At 48.9% G+C, this 17,880-nt stretch overlaps 2 non-coding genes across 2 annotated transcripts; both read left to right on the forward strand.

The window, feature by feature from the left end:
* The first annotated feature begins 525 nt into the window (after positions 1-525).
* On the forward strand, positions 526-617 carry Trnai-uau (transfer RNA isoleucine (anticodon UAU)). The gene is given in 2 exon segments: positions 526-563; positions 582-617. It is a non-coding gene; the product is annotated as a tRNA-Ile (tRNA).
* Positions 618-4,593: 3,976 nt separating this feature from the next.
* Trnai-uau (transfer RNA isoleucine (anticodon UAU)) lies at positions 4,594-4,685 on the forward strand. The gene is given in 2 exon segments: positions 4,594-4,631; positions 4,650-4,685. It is a non-coding gene; the product is annotated as a tRNA-Ile (tRNA).
* Positions 4,686-17,880: the final 13,195 nt, after the last annotated feature.

Below are 17,880 nucleotides of genomic sequence, written 5' to 3' on the forward strand. Positions count from 1 at the left end.
TACTTTTTGAAACAGAGTTAAATGTTAAAGGTGCGATTGCGAGCCGTAGCTGGAACGGTAAAATGTAGGTTTAAATTTACGTATAGTCCACCTACTGGACGTGATGACGTGGCAACCTGCGTGAGGACACATGGTGACGTCATCTTACGCGAGAGTGGCGCTGACGTGGTATGAGCGATAACAAGGCGCTGTTCTCATAGTTAGGCTGCTGCTCAACGTAAGCACCGTGCGGGCGCCCTATTGGACATTTGTTAAAGTGCCTTCAAAACAAAGCCAAGTTGGCAAACTTCCAATACAGAACACTTTACACAAGCCGTATCTTCGCAACATACAATCCACAGGCACATTGTGCGGTCATCACAATGTAGTCCGCCGAGGCAGTTGTCTACGTGACAGAATCAATCAGATGTGTTCGCAATGCACGCTCTTTGTTAAACAGCAGTCAATGTCCTCTCATTGCAGCGATCGCAGCGATTCTCGTCGAGATAAGATAACTGTCTGCGTCTCCGGGCTCCGGGCCGTTCCTCCCCAGTGGCGCAATTGGTTAGCGCACGGTACTTATACGACAGTGCTCGTGAGCTATGCCGGGGTTGTGAGTTCGAGCCTCACCTGGGGAATTTTTTTTTAATTTTCATTTTTTGTTTATTTGAATATTAGCCCCTTCCGACATGGCGTATACACAGCGCAGAGTATTGGATCGAATGAATAAAAAGAGTTAAAGACCAGACAGAAAAATGCGGCGGGCATGTACTACGAGAGTTATGCATGACAAGAGTTTGGTGCAGATATTTGATAGAGTGTTTGCCGTATATATATGGGGAACCACTTGGGAAATAACTAGCTGGTGAAACTTGTTTCATTCGTTGAAGAATAGAGGACTGGGGCTAACACATTTGTTTTTGAAACAGGTCGTAAATAGATTCTTTTTCTTACGGGATCAAAGTGAGGGGGGGGGGGGGATACATGCACGCTCTTTGATAAACAGCAGTCAATGTCCTCTCATTGCCACGATCGCAGTGATTCTCATCGAGCGGTTGCGCCTGCGGATGGAGGTTGTCGTGCGATATTTATACTTCGCTATCAATATTTCGCAGCGCGTTATCGCGGGCTATTAAATTAAATTCCGGGGTTTTACGGGCCAACAACAAGGTTTGATTATGAGACAGGTCGTAGTGAGGGAGTCCGGAGTAATTTTGACCATCTGGGGTTCTTCAACGTGCACCCATTGCATGGTACAGGGGCGTTTTTGCATTTCAGCCCCATTCAAGTGCCCCCGCCGCGGCCGGGATTCGGTCCCGCGACCTGGGGCTTAGCAGCGCAACACCATAGCAGCTACGCCAGCTTGGCGGGGTATCGCGTGATATTAATGCGGTTAGCATTATTGTGAACTTCACTCAGTTTGAGGTCTGTATGTCTTTCTCTTTGTAATCCCTTTCACGTCATGGTCGAATGGGCAGAGCACCAGCCTGCTTTGCTGATGGAACCGGGTTCGGAACCAATGGTCAGATCAACTTGGGTCCCTGGCTATGTGTGTTGTGGGTTTGCGCCGCCATTCATAAACATTTAAAGCTCAGCTTTTTGCCTCTTCTCCCGACTTTCCGGCTGCTGCTCCTGCTGTGAACTGGCTCGGGCGCGCCGCTGGGGTTCTTGCAACAGCATCAGATGGCGCTCGCCTCCGCGCATCCCTGCCGGCGCCGCTGCTACAGCGTTTCACAGTTCGTGCGTATGGCACGTGGCGTGCGTGATTTCCTATGCGACAAAAATTCAGGTGCTGGGCTGTGGAGGGCGCGTTCTCGGCTGTGATAGTGTAAACATTACAATCGTCCATAGCCCGAAGAGATATGGCCTGGAGTTGGCGTCTCAACAGCGCGCTGGCCACGTATGCAGAAGGAGCACGTAAACACGCCCCAGCAAAATGGCTCCAAAGCGTGCAGTCAACGTCGAGGACACCCAGGCCCGAGAGACGCGTCGCGCGGAGCAGGAGCGTCTTCGTATACGCAGCGACGACGAGAAGCGACAAGTGGAACAATGATTATTGTCAATCCAAGCAAACAGCATACAAAGCATCCCTTACATCCGTTCCCACAATGTGTGGGATCGGCATGTTTTTTTAACACCAACTTGGGTCACTGGGTAGCTGCCGCTCTTCAATGAAAAAAAAAATAATTTAACATTTCCTAGGTGTTGGGCAGAATCTAACCCACGTCATGTATATTTCTGAGTATGTTGTGTGAGTATACAGACACGCGACACGCGCGGATTTCGTGGTGCGTCCGCTAGATGGCATAGCGTGTCCAGAGGGAAAGGCGACAGAGGTGCTCGGATGCAGAACACGCCTCACACATGACGCGTTTTGGCGGTGGTTATACAGCGCACGGCGCGCGGCGGCGATTTTATCTCTGTTCGACTTTATACGGAAACGCACGGCGACGACGACGGTAACGGGAAATATGCGCTTGGAGCGTCCACATAATTTCTATCGCGATAAAAGATGGAGGAGATATGTTTGAAAAGCTTCCGGCCCTTTACACGCAATGCCTCATGACTTAAAGTGTACCAGAGAACTGGAAGAATGCTAACATTATACTAATCCATAAGAAATGAGACGTTAGAGAATTGAAAAATTATAGGCCCATTAGTTGCTTTCAATACTGTGTAAAATATTCACCAAGATAAATTACAACAAAATCAGGGCAACACTTGACTTAAATCAACGAAGAGAACAGACTGGCTTAGGGAAGGGATCTTCTACAATGGATCATATCCATCTCATCAACCAGATGATCGAGAAATCTGCGTATTTCAATAAAGCTCTTTATATGGCTTTCATAGATTATGAAAAGGCATTTGATTCAGCAGATATACCAGCAGTTATAGAGGCATTGCGTAATCAAGGAGTACAGGAGGCTTATGTGAATATCTTGGAAATATCTACAAAGATTCCACAGCTACATTGGTTCTCCACAACAAAAGTAGAAAGTTACCTACCAAGAAAGGGGTCAGGCAAGGAGACAATCTCTCGAATGCCGTTCACTGCATGCTTAGTAGAAATATTCAGCTCTTAGACTGGGGAGGCTTAGGAGTGAGGATCAACGGCGAATATCTCAGCAACCTTCGGTTTGCAGATGACATTGACCTATTGAGCAACAATGGGGACGAATTACAACAAATGATTGAGGATCTTAACAGAGAAAATGTAAGAGTGGGGTTGAAGATTAAATGCAGAAGACAAAGACAATGTTCAATTGCCTCGCAAGGGAACAACAATTCAGGATCGCCAGTCAGCCTCTAGAGTCTGTAAAGGAGTACGTGTATCTAGGTCAACTACTCACAGGGGATCCCGATCATGATCAGGAAATTTACACAATAATAAAATTAGGCTGGAGTGCATACGGTAGGCATTGCCAAATCCTGACTGGGAGCTTACCACTGCCATTCAAAAGAAAAGTGTACTATCATTGCATTCTACCAGTGCTGACATATGGAGCAGAAATTTGGAGGTTAACAAAGAAGCTCGAGAACAAGTTAAGGACCGCACAAGGAGCGTTGGAACGAAAAATGTTAGGCGTAAAGTTAAGAGACAGCGAGAGAGTGGTGTGGATCAGAGATCAAACGGGGATAGCCAATATCCTAGCTGACAATAAGAGAAAGAAATGGAGCTTGGCTGGCCATGTAATGCGTAGAATAGATAACCAGTGGACCATTAGAGTTGCAGAATGGGTGCCAAGAGAAGGGAAGTGCAGTCGAGCACGGCAGAGAATTGGGTGGGGTGATGAAGTTAGCAAATTTGCAGGCCCACGTGGGAATCAGCTAGCGCAAGACAGGGCTATTTGGAGATCGCAGGGAGAGGCCTTCGTACTGCAGCGGATATAAATATAGGCTGATAAGCTTGTCAGGACGCAGAGCAGATTAAACCTTTAACCTTGATGATAAGCTTCGAACGCTTTCATGTTTTTCCCACTTTGGTCAAGCCTTGCATATTCGATCTAAGGCTGCACGGTGGTATCGTATTAGGCGCCAAGTTTGGCGTGTCACCTGACACTTATAGAAAAAGCAGACCCGCCGTGGTTGCTCAGTGGCTATGGTGTTGGGCTGCTGAGCACGAGGTCGCGGGATCGGATCCCGGCCACGGCGGCCGCATTTCGATGGGGGCGAAATGCGAAAACACCCGTGTACTTAGATTTAGGTGCACGCTAAACAACCCCAGGTGGTCCAAATTTACGGAGTCCCGCACAACGGCATGCCTCATAATCAGATCGTGGTTTTGGCACGTAAAACCCCATAATTTAATGTTTTTTTTAAGAAAAAGCAAGCTTGCCTTGGGCTGATCCGCAGATGTTTTCTGCATAGTCGTGCTGTCCTTTCAAATAAAGCCGTAGACAGTTGGAACTCGGGAAGCGAACGGCTCAGAGGTCTTGCTTGTTTTTGCCGAAGCATTCGTAGCTCAATCGGAAATCTTTCGGGAGAACAGCGAACTCACTGGTAAGCGATCTATGCATCTCGTCAAACAATAAAAAGTGCACAAGTGCCGTGGCAAGATCGACAGCTGCCGATAAGATAACTGTCTGCGTCTCCGGGCAGCCCTGCTGTTCCTCCCCAGTGGCGCAATTGGTTAGCGCACGGTACTTATACGACAGTGCTCGTGAGCTATGCCGGGGTTGTGAGTTCGAGCCTCACCTGGGGAATGCTTTTTAATTTAATGTTTTTGTTCATTTGGATATTAGCCCCTTCCGACACGGCGTACGCAGTGCAGAGTATTGGATCGAATAAATAAAAAGATTTAAAGACCAGACAGAAAAATGGGGTGGGCATAATTTTTCGATGTTTTCGAGAGCTAGTGTGTGTAATTTGTTTTTAATTACAAAAGTGTATTACGTACAACGAGAGTTATGGATGACAAGAGTTTCGGTGCAGAAATTTCATAGAGTGTTTGCCGCATATATATGGGGAACCACTTGGGAAAGAACTAGCTGGTGTAAGTTGTTTCATTCGTTGAAGAATGGGGGACTGGGGCTAACACATTTGTTTTTGAAACAAACCGTAAGTAGGTTCTTTTTCTTACGGGATCAAAGTGATACATTTCTGCGCACTGTTACTCAAGTGAGATTAAGTTCTTTCTTGCCTGAGTGGGTTGTCTCATCAAGAAATGAGCGAACACCAACACCAATTTGTTTTCTGAGGGAAGTTGTATACGTCCTTTTCATTACTGAAAGCACATTTCTCAAATGAATTTTTGTCTTCTGTGATCGCAGATGTTGGTAATATGTCGGTAGCAACTGCGAAATGTAACATGACTGACTTTACAACATTTAAATATTTAATTACTGTGTAGAGGATGATTAATCATAAAATGCACCAGGAGCCATTCTACCACCTTGACTTGCCTTCAGTGCAGTCGCAAGCACCCTGGTATGAAATGATGCGTGTTTCACACATGTGTCGACAGTCGATCGTACCCTCACGCCGAAGCTTTCCGCAGTTGGGAGTAGCGCCAAAACACAGTACGAGGAGCAGTGGATGCGAAATTGGAGCAACGCGATGAACATTTGTCGTAACATCTTCGATATCTTATCACGAGGCACGAGTGTCGGAGATCTCAAAAATGTTCAAGTGTGCACTCTCTGCATGACTCGGCGTCCTTGAGAACAACTTATTTTTATTTTTATTTATAAATACTGCGATCTTAACCAAGATCTTAGCAGCGTGGTACACGAGTAAGTTTACAAAACAAAATAAATACAAAAATGGGGAACTGCACTCAAAAGATTCGTCACACAAAGGCTTCACACAAGCGAGAAGAAAAAAAAAGACGAAAGAAAAAGAGAAAACAAAACGTAACTTCATCGATTTTCCAATCATACAGTCAAACAGTGCTATCACAAATTCTTCCGGTAATGATCCTTCGTTGATTGACCTCGCAAATAGAATGTACAGGTATTTTGCACACCATTCAGCATAACGCTTTAGAAAACAGTTCGGAATATCATCTGGTCCTGGAGATTTTTTAATGTCGAGCTTTAACAATAAATTTAGAATGCCCTGTTCCGAAATAATAATCCTCGGGAAGGGAAGGCAGTTCAGCGGAAAAGCATGGTAAACAGCCATCATCACTTGTGAATGCACTCTTAAAATGGTTATTGAAAGCGGAGCACACTGTCCTCTCATCCCGCACACTTTCACCGTTTATAAAAAAAGGTGTCGGTGGACGAAGAGGCCGGCGTCACAACCCTCCAGGATTTCTCGGGAGATGATCTGATAAAGTCTGGCAGTAATGTGCTGTAATAATACTCTTTATCTTTGACAATCTTTTCGTGAAGTTTTTCGGACAAGTTATCAATATCCGCTTTCATTTCTTCGCCGTCCTTTATTTTGGCGCGTTCCTTTTTCATCGCTTAAGTTTCCGCCTCATCTGTAACGTCTCCCGCGTAATCCATGGATTACGGCGCTCGGACTTCTTCACTATTTTAGGAACGAAACGTTCCACACAATCAAAAATGGCCGAGCTGGTGTTTCTTAACGTGACATTTGTGGTTGAGATTAGAAGCGCGTACATTCCAGTGCTTCAGCTCGGAAATGTTTAGTTCGTTACACCAAGACGGAGTGACGAAGCACGGGTGCGGGTCCTGGTCGTTTGAAATGTCGCGACACTTTCTTTGAACCTCTAGCCACCGGTGGCGGCGACAGTGGGTCACTAAATGAGAGAACCGTACGTAGCGCCCTGTGGCCGGTGTACGGTGTCTGTACGTGAGCGTTCCTCGCGCTTTAATTTACGTAGGTGTAACGGTGAACGACTCAGTAACGTAATATTATTGTACAAAAATGGCGGGCGGATATATAGCAGTTCTTTGCTTTGAGTTTGGCTGCAGTACCTGCTTTGACAACATGGAGCCGTATAACGGAAAACTAATCCATTCGGACTTTATTCCGATCTCCTGACGTCACATTCACATAATCGTCGACACAAGGATCAGGTCGTCACCCGCATCATAGAGTGAACAGTCCAATCAAACGCTCTCCTCCGCGACAGGAGGTTACTTTACTTTTCATTTAAAGCGAATAGCATTTCCTACCTCGACAAACTTTTGTTACCTAATTGGCTGACAACAGGCGAGTAGCGTGCAGAAATGGAGAGCGTTTTGGTGGGGCTGAGCTGCCGCAGAGAATGTAGATAACCGGATGAGAAGGGTGTTGCCGGCGTCTGCGATTGGTCTGCTTTCACTTGCTTAGTTTATGATGGCTGGTCGAAAATCGCGGTGGCGTGCAAAGGCCGTTAAGATTGCCGCTAAAACGGTTCCTCAGCGAAGAAGAGTTAGCAGAGCGATATCGTATACGTGCCGAAGGGCTCGACACCTTATCATCATCATCATAAGCCTATATTTATGTCCACTGCAGGGCGAAGACCTCTCACTGTGATCTCCAATTACCCCTGTCTTGCGCTAGCTGATTCCGACTTGCGCCTGCAAATTTGCTAACTTCATCACCCCACCCAATTTTCTGCTGTGTTCGACTGCGCTTCCTTTCTCTTGGCAGCCATTCTGTAACTCTAATGGTACACCGGCTATCTACCCTACGCTTTACATGGCCAGCCCAGCTCCATTTCTTTCTCTTATTGTCAGCTAGAATATGGGCTATCCCCGTTTGATCTCTGATCCACACCGCTCTCTTCCTGTGACTTAACGTTAGGCCTAACATCTTTAGTTCCATCGCTCTTTGTGCGGTCCTCAACTTGTTCTCGAGCTTCTTTGTTAACCTCCAAGTTTCGGCCCCACATGTTAGCACCGGTAGAATGCAATGATTGTACACTTTTCTTTTTAACGAGGGTGGTACGCTCCCAGTCAGGATTTGGCATTGCCGGCCTAGGACAAGGCAAGATGTATGCACTGAAAGATAAGCAGGGTAATATTATCAGCAATTTCGATGACAAAGTAAAAGCAGCGGAAGAATTCTATACTGACCTGTACATGTAAAGCGCGTGCGCGCGCGCCCGCCCGCGCGCCCGCCCGCACGCACGCACGCACACACAAAAGCCGAAAGATATTACGCTCTGTGGGCATCGATGTTATGCGCAGCAGTGTCCGGGGAGCCTACAAAAATTTACGAAACGACCATTGGAGCACCGAGGCGTATACGCGGTTTCATGACACGCATGTTTTTTTTTTTTCGGGTAGTTGTCCATCGACGGCTACCCGAAACAGTAACTTCTCCGGCACACACTGTTCTATTGTAAATCAGGTTTCTTTTTATGTAAACAAATGGAAGTGCAAACAATGAATATTGTCACGTTTAATGAAGAGGCGACTTCTAAAAGAGGCCGTTAAGGTAAGTCCGAGTCGCCAAAGGGGCAGCGCAGCACCGACAAAAGACCAAGGCGCTAGCTCGTGCACAAGACTGCCCTCGTCTTCTTCTGGGAGCAAGTGGCACAAGCGCGTGGCATTACCCCTCCTCCCAGAAGAGCATCGACTCGATGCTAAACAAAGCATGGACGGGCAGAAAGACTTGTCCCAGGAGAAACGTAATGGTCCGGAAACCACGGCTATTGTGGTGTGCAATATGGTTTTAACCGCACTACGTGCACAATCTCGGGCCGCGGTTGTCGGCGTCGTGCTGGCTGGGTGCCGTCAGGAAGGACTTCATAATTGAGGTCACTTACTCGCCGAAGCACTTTGTAAGGGCCGAAGTACCGACTGATAAGTTTTTCCGAAAGGCCTTTACGGCGGACGGGGGTCCAAACTAACACTTGGTCACCCGGTTGGTACTCAACTTGTCGGTGGCGGAGGTTGTAGTGTCGCGCGTCAATACACTGTTGTTTCCTGATGTTCACGCGAGCCAGTTGGCGTGCTTCCTCGGCACGTTGCACGAAACGCTCAGTGTCTTCATCAAGATTGTCAGAAGTGTCACATGGTAACATGGCTTCTAACATCGTCTGCACTTCACGACCGTAAACAAGAGCAAAAGGCGTGAAGCGTGTGGTCTCTTGCGTAGCGGTGTTGTACGCAAACGTGACGTATGGTAGGACTTCGTCCCACGTCTTATGCTGCACGTCTATGTACATCGACAGCATGTCGGTCATTGTTTTGTTAAGCCTTTCAGTCAAGCCATTTGCTTGAGGGTGATAGGCAGTCGTCTTTCGGTGCGTGGTGTAACTCAGCTGAAAAACTTCTTCAAGCAGCCTTGCCGTAAACGCCTCTCCTCGATCCGTGATGACACAGGATGGGGCGCCATGACGTAGTACGATGTTCTGTACGAAAAACTGTGCAACCTCAGAAGCTGTGCCTTTAGGAAGAGCCTTTGTTTCAGCATAGCGGGTTAAATAGTCCATGGCGATAATTATCCACTTGTTTCCGGAAGTAGACAACGGAAACGGGCCCAGGAGGTCCATGCCGACTTGATCGAAGGGCCCTCGAGGCGGTTCGATAGGATTCAGCAATCCCGCAGGCTTCACATTCGGCGACTTTCGGCGTTGGCATTCACGGCAGGCTTGGACGTATCGTTTAACACAAGTGGCGAGTTTCGGCCAGTAGTACGATTTTCGTACCCTGGCAAGGGTTCGAGTGAAACCCAAGTGGCCAGAAGCAGGCTCGTCGTGGCATGCGAACAGGATTTCATCACGAAGCTCTGTGGGTACGACCAAAAGATAGGTGTTGTTGCTGGCAGCAGACTTCTTCTTGTATAGGATGCCCTGCCGTAAACAAAACGACGACAAACCTCGAGCAATTTGCGGGGGCAGAGTGACGTTGCGGCCTTCTAGATGTTCAATTATGGGGCGCAATTCACAGTCTGCTCGCTGCCGTGTCGATACGTCTGTCCCGCTTATGGCGCCAAGAAACGCGCTGTCGTCTTCGATGTGTTGATCGGCAGATTCAACAGGTGCGCGCGACAATGTGTCGGCATCGTCGTGTGTGCGGCCGGACTTGTACACGATGGTCACGTCGTATTCCTGCAGGCGCAGGCTCCACCGTGCCAGTCGTCCAGAAGGGTCTTTTAGGTTTGCCAGCCAGCATAAGGAGTGATGATCCGTCACGACCTTGAATGGGCGGCCATAGAGGTAAGGTCGAAACTTGGCAAGTGCCCATACGACGGCAAGACACTCTTTCTCCGTGGTAGTGTAATTGGACTCGGGTCGTGATAGGGTGCGACTGGCGTAAGCTATGACCCTTTCGTCGTTCTCCTGCCGCTGTACGAGCACCGCACCCAGACCGACGTTACTGGCGTCGGTATGAATTTCTGTTTCGGCGTCCTCGTCGAAATGTCCAAGAACCGGGGGTGATGCCAGGCGATGTCGAAGCTCGGCGAAAGCTGCTTCTTGTTCAGAGCTCCAGATGAACGGCGTGTCGTCTCTAGTGAGACGAGTAAGTGGTGCAGCAATTTTAGAGAAATTGCGTATAAAGCGCCGGTAGTATGCGCACAATCCCAGGAAGCGTCGAACGCTTTTCTTGTCTGTAGGAGTCGGAAAAGCAGCTACAGCGGCAGTTTTCTCGGGATCGGGACGGACGCCTTCTGCGCTCACGACATGACCAAGAAACTTCAATTCTTCATAACCGAAGTGACATTTCTGAGGCTTTAACGTGAGGTTAGCCGATCGGATTGCCTCGAGCACTTGCCGCAGTCGCTTAAGATGTCCGGAGAAGCTGCCTGAAAATACGACCACATCATCCAGGTAGACGAGACAGGTTTGCCATTTTAGGTCAGCGAGCACCGTGTCCATCATCCGTTGGAAGGTTGCCGGAGCAGAGCACAACCCGAACGGAAGTACTCGGAACTCGTAAAGTCCATCCGGAGTGACAAAGGCTGTTTTCTCCCGGTCACGCTCGTCTACCTCTATTTGCCAGTACCCACTTTTCAAGTCAAGGGAGGAAAAATACTTGGCTCGCCGTAGCCGGTCAAGAGAGTCATCTATGCGCGCCAGCGAATAAATGTATTTCCTTGTGACGTTGTTGAGTTTTCTGTAATCAACACAGAAGCGGAGAGTGCCGTCCTTCTTCTTTACCAGGACAACCGGTGACGACCACGGACTGTTTGAAGGCTGGATGACGCCATCGTCAATCATTTCCTTGACTTGTCGTTGAATTGCTTCTCGTTCTTTCTGCGAAACACGATATGGCTGCTGGTGAATAGGACGTGCATCCTCGTAAGTAATTATCCTATGCTGCGTGATGGGTGTCTGACTGATTTTCGACGATCGAGCAAAGCAGTCCTTGAATTCACGCAACAGTCCCCGCAGTGCCGCCTTATTGTCCTCCGACAGCTCGTTATTGATGTCGATATCTGGGACGCATTCTTCATCGCTGTCGCTTTCTTCACACGCGAAACACTCAATGACGTCCTCCCAGGCTTCAGCGTAAGCGACGACAGTGCCCTGGAAGAGGTGTCGGTGCTCATTTGTGAAATTGGTGATCAAGACGTCAGCTTTGCTATCCCTAACGTCAATGATTCCTCGAGCCACGCTAAGTCCGAGCGTAAGTAGAAGGGAGACGTTACACTCTGCGAGGACTTCGCCTTCACGTATGCCCTCGGACGTTACCGCAATCATTACACTAGCACGAGGTGGTATCGTGACGCTGTCGTCGGAAATTCTAAGAGCGGCTGTGCGGCGGCTGGCATCTCGTGTCGTCGCTTTCTTTGTAGAGAAAGAGATACAGCGTCGGCGGAGGTCGATGATGGCGCCATACTCTCGAAGAAAGTCTATGCCGAGTATTAATTCACGGGAGCATTCTCGGAGAACAAGGGAGCTGATCGGAAATGTAGAATTTTGAATTTGCACCCGAGAAGTGCACACACCAAGCGGTTTGACGACATGTCCGCCAGCTGTCCGTACGTGCGTCCCTGTCCACGGCGTAATGACTTTCTTTAAATGGCTTGACAGTTTTCCGCTGATAATCGAATAGTCAGCGCCAGTGTCGATTAAGGCAGTAACATTTCGACCGTCGATCAGCACAGGTATGTTCATGGAGAAGTCTCCAGCCTGAGATACTGGCGTCGTCAAGTCTCCGTCGGTCTGAGGTCGCTTCGATTGGAGGTCTTCGGCACGTCCAGTATCAGCGGCCTCGCCTCGAAAGGTCGCTGACGTTAGTTTTCCAGGCGAGGGCTCGGAGATCGTCCTTGCGACATCCGCCTTGCACCTCCCGAATAGGATGGTCGTGGTGACGGCGATCGCGACTGGCGCCTTGATGACGGTGGCGCACGCTGTCGGGCGAGAAAATCTTCAATCTCGGGTGGCCGTTGTCCGAAACGGGGTCGGGGTGAATTGACAGGAAACCCCTGGAGTCCAAGGCGGCGGTACTGGCACTCTCGGTATAAATGTCCCGCCTCACCACAGTGGTAACAGAGCGGTCGACGATCGGGCATGCGCCAAATGTCCGATTTACGCGGGGACGGCCGAGCCTCTCCAAAATAAGGAACCGCCTGCGCTGACTGAAGCGTTGCATACGGGGTGACGGCAAGTAGGGGCGCTGGTCGCGGAATAGGGGGCCTGAATGCGTCGGCATAAGCCGCACGCTGGTAGTCGCTCATGGTAGGAGGCGTCACCGGCGACGGGGCGGTGCATCTTAAAACGTCAGCGTATGTTGCCCGTCGAGGTTCACTTGATGTTGTGAAGGCCTCAACTGGTGGAGCGGCCTGAAGTGCTGCTTCGTAACGTGGTGCGCCGAGCGCATGCTGCACTTCGTCACGCACGACGCTAGCGATGAAGTTGGCTGAAGGCTGTTGCGTCTGATGCAGCTGTCGCAGCTCGTCGCGGACTACCGCTCGGATAATCTCGCGAAGCGACTCGACGTCGGTCGTGAGAGCTCCTAGGCCACTGGTAGCAGAGGAGAGATTCACTTGCCGATCGTATTGGTGCGAGCGCTGGTGCAGGGCCTTCTCCATGGCGACGGCGTCAGTGAGAAACTCCGCAACCGTTTTGGGCGGACTACGAACGAGTCCACCAAAAAGCTGCTCTTTCACTCCGCGCATCAAGTGACGCAGCTTCTTGTCTTCCGACATGGTAGGGTCAGCTCGCCTGAAGAGACGCACCATGTCTTCCACGTACATAGCCACACTCTCGTTGGGTTTCTGAATGCGAGACTGGAGGGCCCATTCTGCTCGTTCTCGACGATCGGAGCTGGCGTAGGTGTCCAAGAGCCTGCGACAGAACTCACGCCATGATGTCAGGATGCCTTCGCGGTTCTGGAACCACGTGCGAGCACCATCCAAAAGACAGAAATAAACGTTTTTGAGCTTCGCCTCGTCGGCCCATCCATTGAACTCTGCTACGCGCTCGAAGTCCGCGAGCCAGTCTTCCACGTCTTCTAGAAGGTCGCCATGGAAGGGACTTGGCACCCGCGGTTTTTGCAGCGTGTAATGAGGAGGTACCGGAGGTACCGGAGTAGCCGTCGCAGGGTTTGTCGAGGTAGTAGCGGATGTAGCATCCATACCTGCCGACGTTGTCGTTGTCCTCTCAGGTAGCGGCTCAAACTCGGGGGCCAATCCCTGGATTCTCCGGCTGGCGCGATGTACTGGCGTGAGCACCGGTAGCGATCTAGCGTTTCTGCTGCTAGGAGGGGTCTGTTGCATGGGTCGAGAATACCCAGCACCTCCACCAGAAAAATGTCACGTTTAATGAAGAGGCGACTTCTAAAAGAGGCCGTTAAGGTAAGTCCGAGTCGCCAAAGGGGCAGCGCAGCACCGACAAAAGACCAAGGCGCTAGCTAGTGCACAAGACTGTCCTCGTCTTCTTCTGGGAGCAAGTGGCACAAGCGCGTGGCAATATGACCTTTATGTCATCACCTATCATTTATGTCCGAAGCCATTTCAGTGGTTTTTGAGTGTTAATTTTTCCAACGGCGGAGCTGTTTAAGTGGGGCGTCATGTGTCTGCTGAATCCAAAAATATGGGCCGATCCTTGCGGTAGTGCAGAAGGGGTCCTAGCGCAATGGCACATATCCCTGTAAACTAGCGGAGCTGAGCCTGGATAAGTCTAGCTAAGCATGGTTGGGACTACTTAAGTTTAGTCAGTCATCGATAACCAATCGATAGCCAATCAATAGCTAATCCGGAAAATTTTGGAAATGCTTGGGATGACTTGGCAGTGCTTAGGCTAGCCCAAATACGTGGCCAATACCTTGCGATAGCCTATCGATAGCTAATCATTAATCGATCAATCATCAATAAATTTCGGAAGCTGGGGATGACTTGGTAGGGCTTAGCCTAGCCCAAATACGTGGCCAATACCTTGCGATAGCCAATCAATAGCTAATTGATATTCAACAAATAATCAATACATTCCGGGAAACGCTGCGGATAACTTCGTAGTGCTTAGCCTAGCCTAAATACGTGGCCAATACCTTGAGATAGCCAATCGATAGCCAATCAATAGCTAATCAATAATAGATCAGTGATCAATAAATTCGGAAAATGCTGGGTTTAACTTGGTAGTGCTTAGCCTAGCCCAAAAGCCAGGACTAGCTAGGTGCCCATCAGCTGCACTGTCTCTTAGCATTGTCCTCCAGTGCAAGCTACGCTAATTGTTTCCACTGAGTCATTGTCATTTTTGCTGAGTCATGCTTATGACTATGGCTTCTACCATCATCCTTTAGCGTTTGCTTCACTTAGTGCCCACGTCCGAACCCATTCCAGTGGTTTTTGAGTGTTAATATTTTTTCGCTTAGTCATTGTTATTTTTGATGAGTGATGCTCATGACTATGACTTCTACCATCATCCTTTAGGGTTTCCTTCACTTAGTACCCATGCCCGAACCCATTATATTTACATACCAAGTTAATGAAACAACCATGAGAACACCAAGACATAGGCGGCTGTTCCATTACCTACATGACACACATATCATAATATTGAATAATCTTTCAGTGGAACGCAAGAGGGCTTAAGTCACGCATGGCCGACTTTAGACAGTTTGTCTTTACGCACCAATTCCCCATCATCGTGATATGCGAGCCAAACTTGTCAGCTCCCATCAGACTGTCCGGGTATGAGTCCTTTATGTCCTCTACCCACGGAGAGTGCAGCAAGATTGTGTTTATACGCCGTGACTTGACTTATGTGCATCACCCAGTGCCTCCTGACGAAGTGAATCAATATGTTTGCTTGACAGTGAAGAAGAAAAAGCTCACGTTTACAATTCTTGGTGCCTACTTTTCTCAAACAAGTCGCCTGGATTGTGAGCGCTTACAGGGAATTTTGACATCGACTCCACAACCGTGGGTGATCACTGGCGACTTTAATGCCCACCATTACCTATGGGGAAGCTCCAAAGTGAACTCTAGAGGCAGAACATTGGTGTCCTTTGCCTCTGAACGCGAACTTTGCCTGCCAAATGATGGAAGCCCTACTTATCTGCGTGGATCAGTGTATAGTAGCTGCTTGGACCTTACCTTGGTTTCACGTTCGTTTTCGAGAAGAGTGCACTGGTTTTCGGATTTAGAAACGCGAGGTAGTGACCACATCCCAACTTAATTGAAGATTGAAGGTCTGACTAGATCCAATTCCCCCAGAGCCGTCCAGTTTACCGATTAGCCTAAATACAAAATAATCATGGAAGACTGCTGTCGTGACGGTACCTCCTGCAACCTAGAGGGCGCGATAAAGGCTGTCATATAAACAACCACGCATTCGCCTTTGAAGAGTTATGCCCGCACCAATTTCGACATCGAACTCGAGAAACTTCGAGCAATTCGCCGTCGTGCGGAACGAAGATATAGACGCACGAAGTCCACTCATGACTTGAGATTGGCTAGACGAACACAAAAGAAAATACAGCGTCATATGAACAAGTTGGCTTCCCGACAATGGGTATCCTTTTGCGAGTCCCTGGATCCGCGAAAACCTTTATCGCTTATATGGAGACTGTTCGTGGCCTTCGCACAACCTTTGGTCAGCGCCACCCATTTAAATCTCTGGCACTACATCTACAATGTAGGGAGATTGACGTCGCTGAATCTTTCTGCAGAAAGATTGCTGGCGAGGCAAATTCCGATGCAACGGGAACGGGGGCGTTCGACCACCCACTGTTCTCACGCGATCCTCGCATGGAGTGCCCGTTTTCTATGGAAGAACTAGAAGCTGCGCTGGCTTTGTGCAGGCGTTCTTCAGCGCCAGGACCTGACGGCATTACATACCGTGCCCTGTGTAACCTAGGAGACCAAGCTTGGAAGGCACTCTTGCTCCTATACAACGACTCCTGGCAGACGGGTACGTTTCCGTAGGAATGGAAGTCAAGTCGCCTCATTCCACTTCTCAAAGCTGGCAAGTCGCCTTTGGACATTTCCTCATACCGTCCTATCGCACTTGCAAGTTGCGTTGGAAAAACAATGGAAAGAATGATTTTAACACATCTGGAATGGCACTTAGAGTACTATGAAATCTACCGAGACGCTATGACCGGATTCAGGCGTGGCCGTTCGTCAACAGACAACGTTGTTGACTTGGTAACATTTGCGCAACACCAGAAGGCCTGTAAACGACTATCTGCTGCTCTGTTTCTAGACGTTAAAGGGGCTTACGATAATGTCACCCATGAAGCCATCCTCGGCGCGTTAGAAGCAGTAGGACTTGGTGGTAAGATATATATGTGGGTGTGCAGCTACTTACAGAGAAGATCATTCTACGTGCACACTGAGAATGGCCCGACATCCGAGCATTACGGTAGCCGAGGAGTGCCTCAAGGCGGAGTGCTTAGCCCGACGCTTTTCAATCTAACCCTCATTGGATTAGTTGACAACCTGCCAAGTACCGTACGACTTTTCATCTATGCGGACGACATCTGCATTTGGGCATCAGGTGTAACACGACTTCAGCTTCGTGCTCGGCTTCAGAAGGCAGCCACAATGACATCTTGCTACTTTCGTCAACAAGGACTTGAAATTTCATGTGGAAAGTGCGCAATGGTGGCATTCACCAGGAAGCCAATGTCTGCTTACGGAATATCAATTAACAGACAACTTATACCATACAGCAGAAGTCACAAGTTCCTGGGAATCGTAATTGACAGAGACCTGTCTTGAATTACGTGAATTAGACGTGAATTACGTGAAAAAGCGGCTGTCTGCTATCTGTCACCTGTTCAGGTTACTTGCAGGAAAAAGTTGGGGAGTATCCGTACACGGTATGTTACAGCTGTACATGGTGTTGTTCGTTGGATTCCTGCGGTACAGCCTGCCTGCAATATCCAACACCTGCAAGACTAACCTCCGTACGATTCAAAGCATTCAAGCCCAAGCCCTTAAGATATGTCTTGGCCTACCACGCAGTGCGTCAACGGCTGAAACCATTGCCATTGCCCAAGATTACCCAATCACGACGCACATTACCGTTGAGACAATGCGTACGCATCTCAGACACTATACTAGGACCCCTTCCCACCACCTGGCGAGCCTCACTGCTGAAAGGCCTTGCTCGACATTTAGCGCTACTGTGAGTGCAGATTGAGTTGTTTACTTCAGGGTATGCACCTGCGGCCAAGCCAGTGCTTCCTCCGTGGTGTTTGAGCCGTCCACAAGTACATACAACGATTCCAGGACTACAGAAGCAACCAGATGTACCGGCCCCTGTTCTAAAACAACTGAGCTTACTCCTCTTGCATGAAAAGTACAGCAACCACGTGCACATCTATACCGATAGATCGACTACGTCGTCCAGTTCTGGTGGTGCGGTGGTTATACCAACGCGAGGAATAACACTGCGTTTCAAGACATCGCATGTCACGACCTCAACGGCGGCAGAACTAACGGCTGTGCTTCGTGCACTAGAATTCATTGATTCTGAAAGACCTACAAAATGGGCTGTGTTTTCAGACTTAAAACCGGCATTACAGTGCATGCAGTCCGTTCTCCGACGCGGCTGTCATGAACAGTTGACATACGAAACCGTGAAAATTCACCATCACG

Source organism: Dermacentor silvarum, chromosome 9 (genome assembly GCF_013339745.2).
Source record: "Dermacentor silvarum isolate Dsil-2018 chromosome 9, BIME_Dsil_1.4, whole genome shotgun sequence".
Lineage (NCBI taxonomy): Eukaryota > Metazoa > Arthropoda > Arachnida > Ixodida > Ixodidae > Dermacentor > Dermacentor silvarum.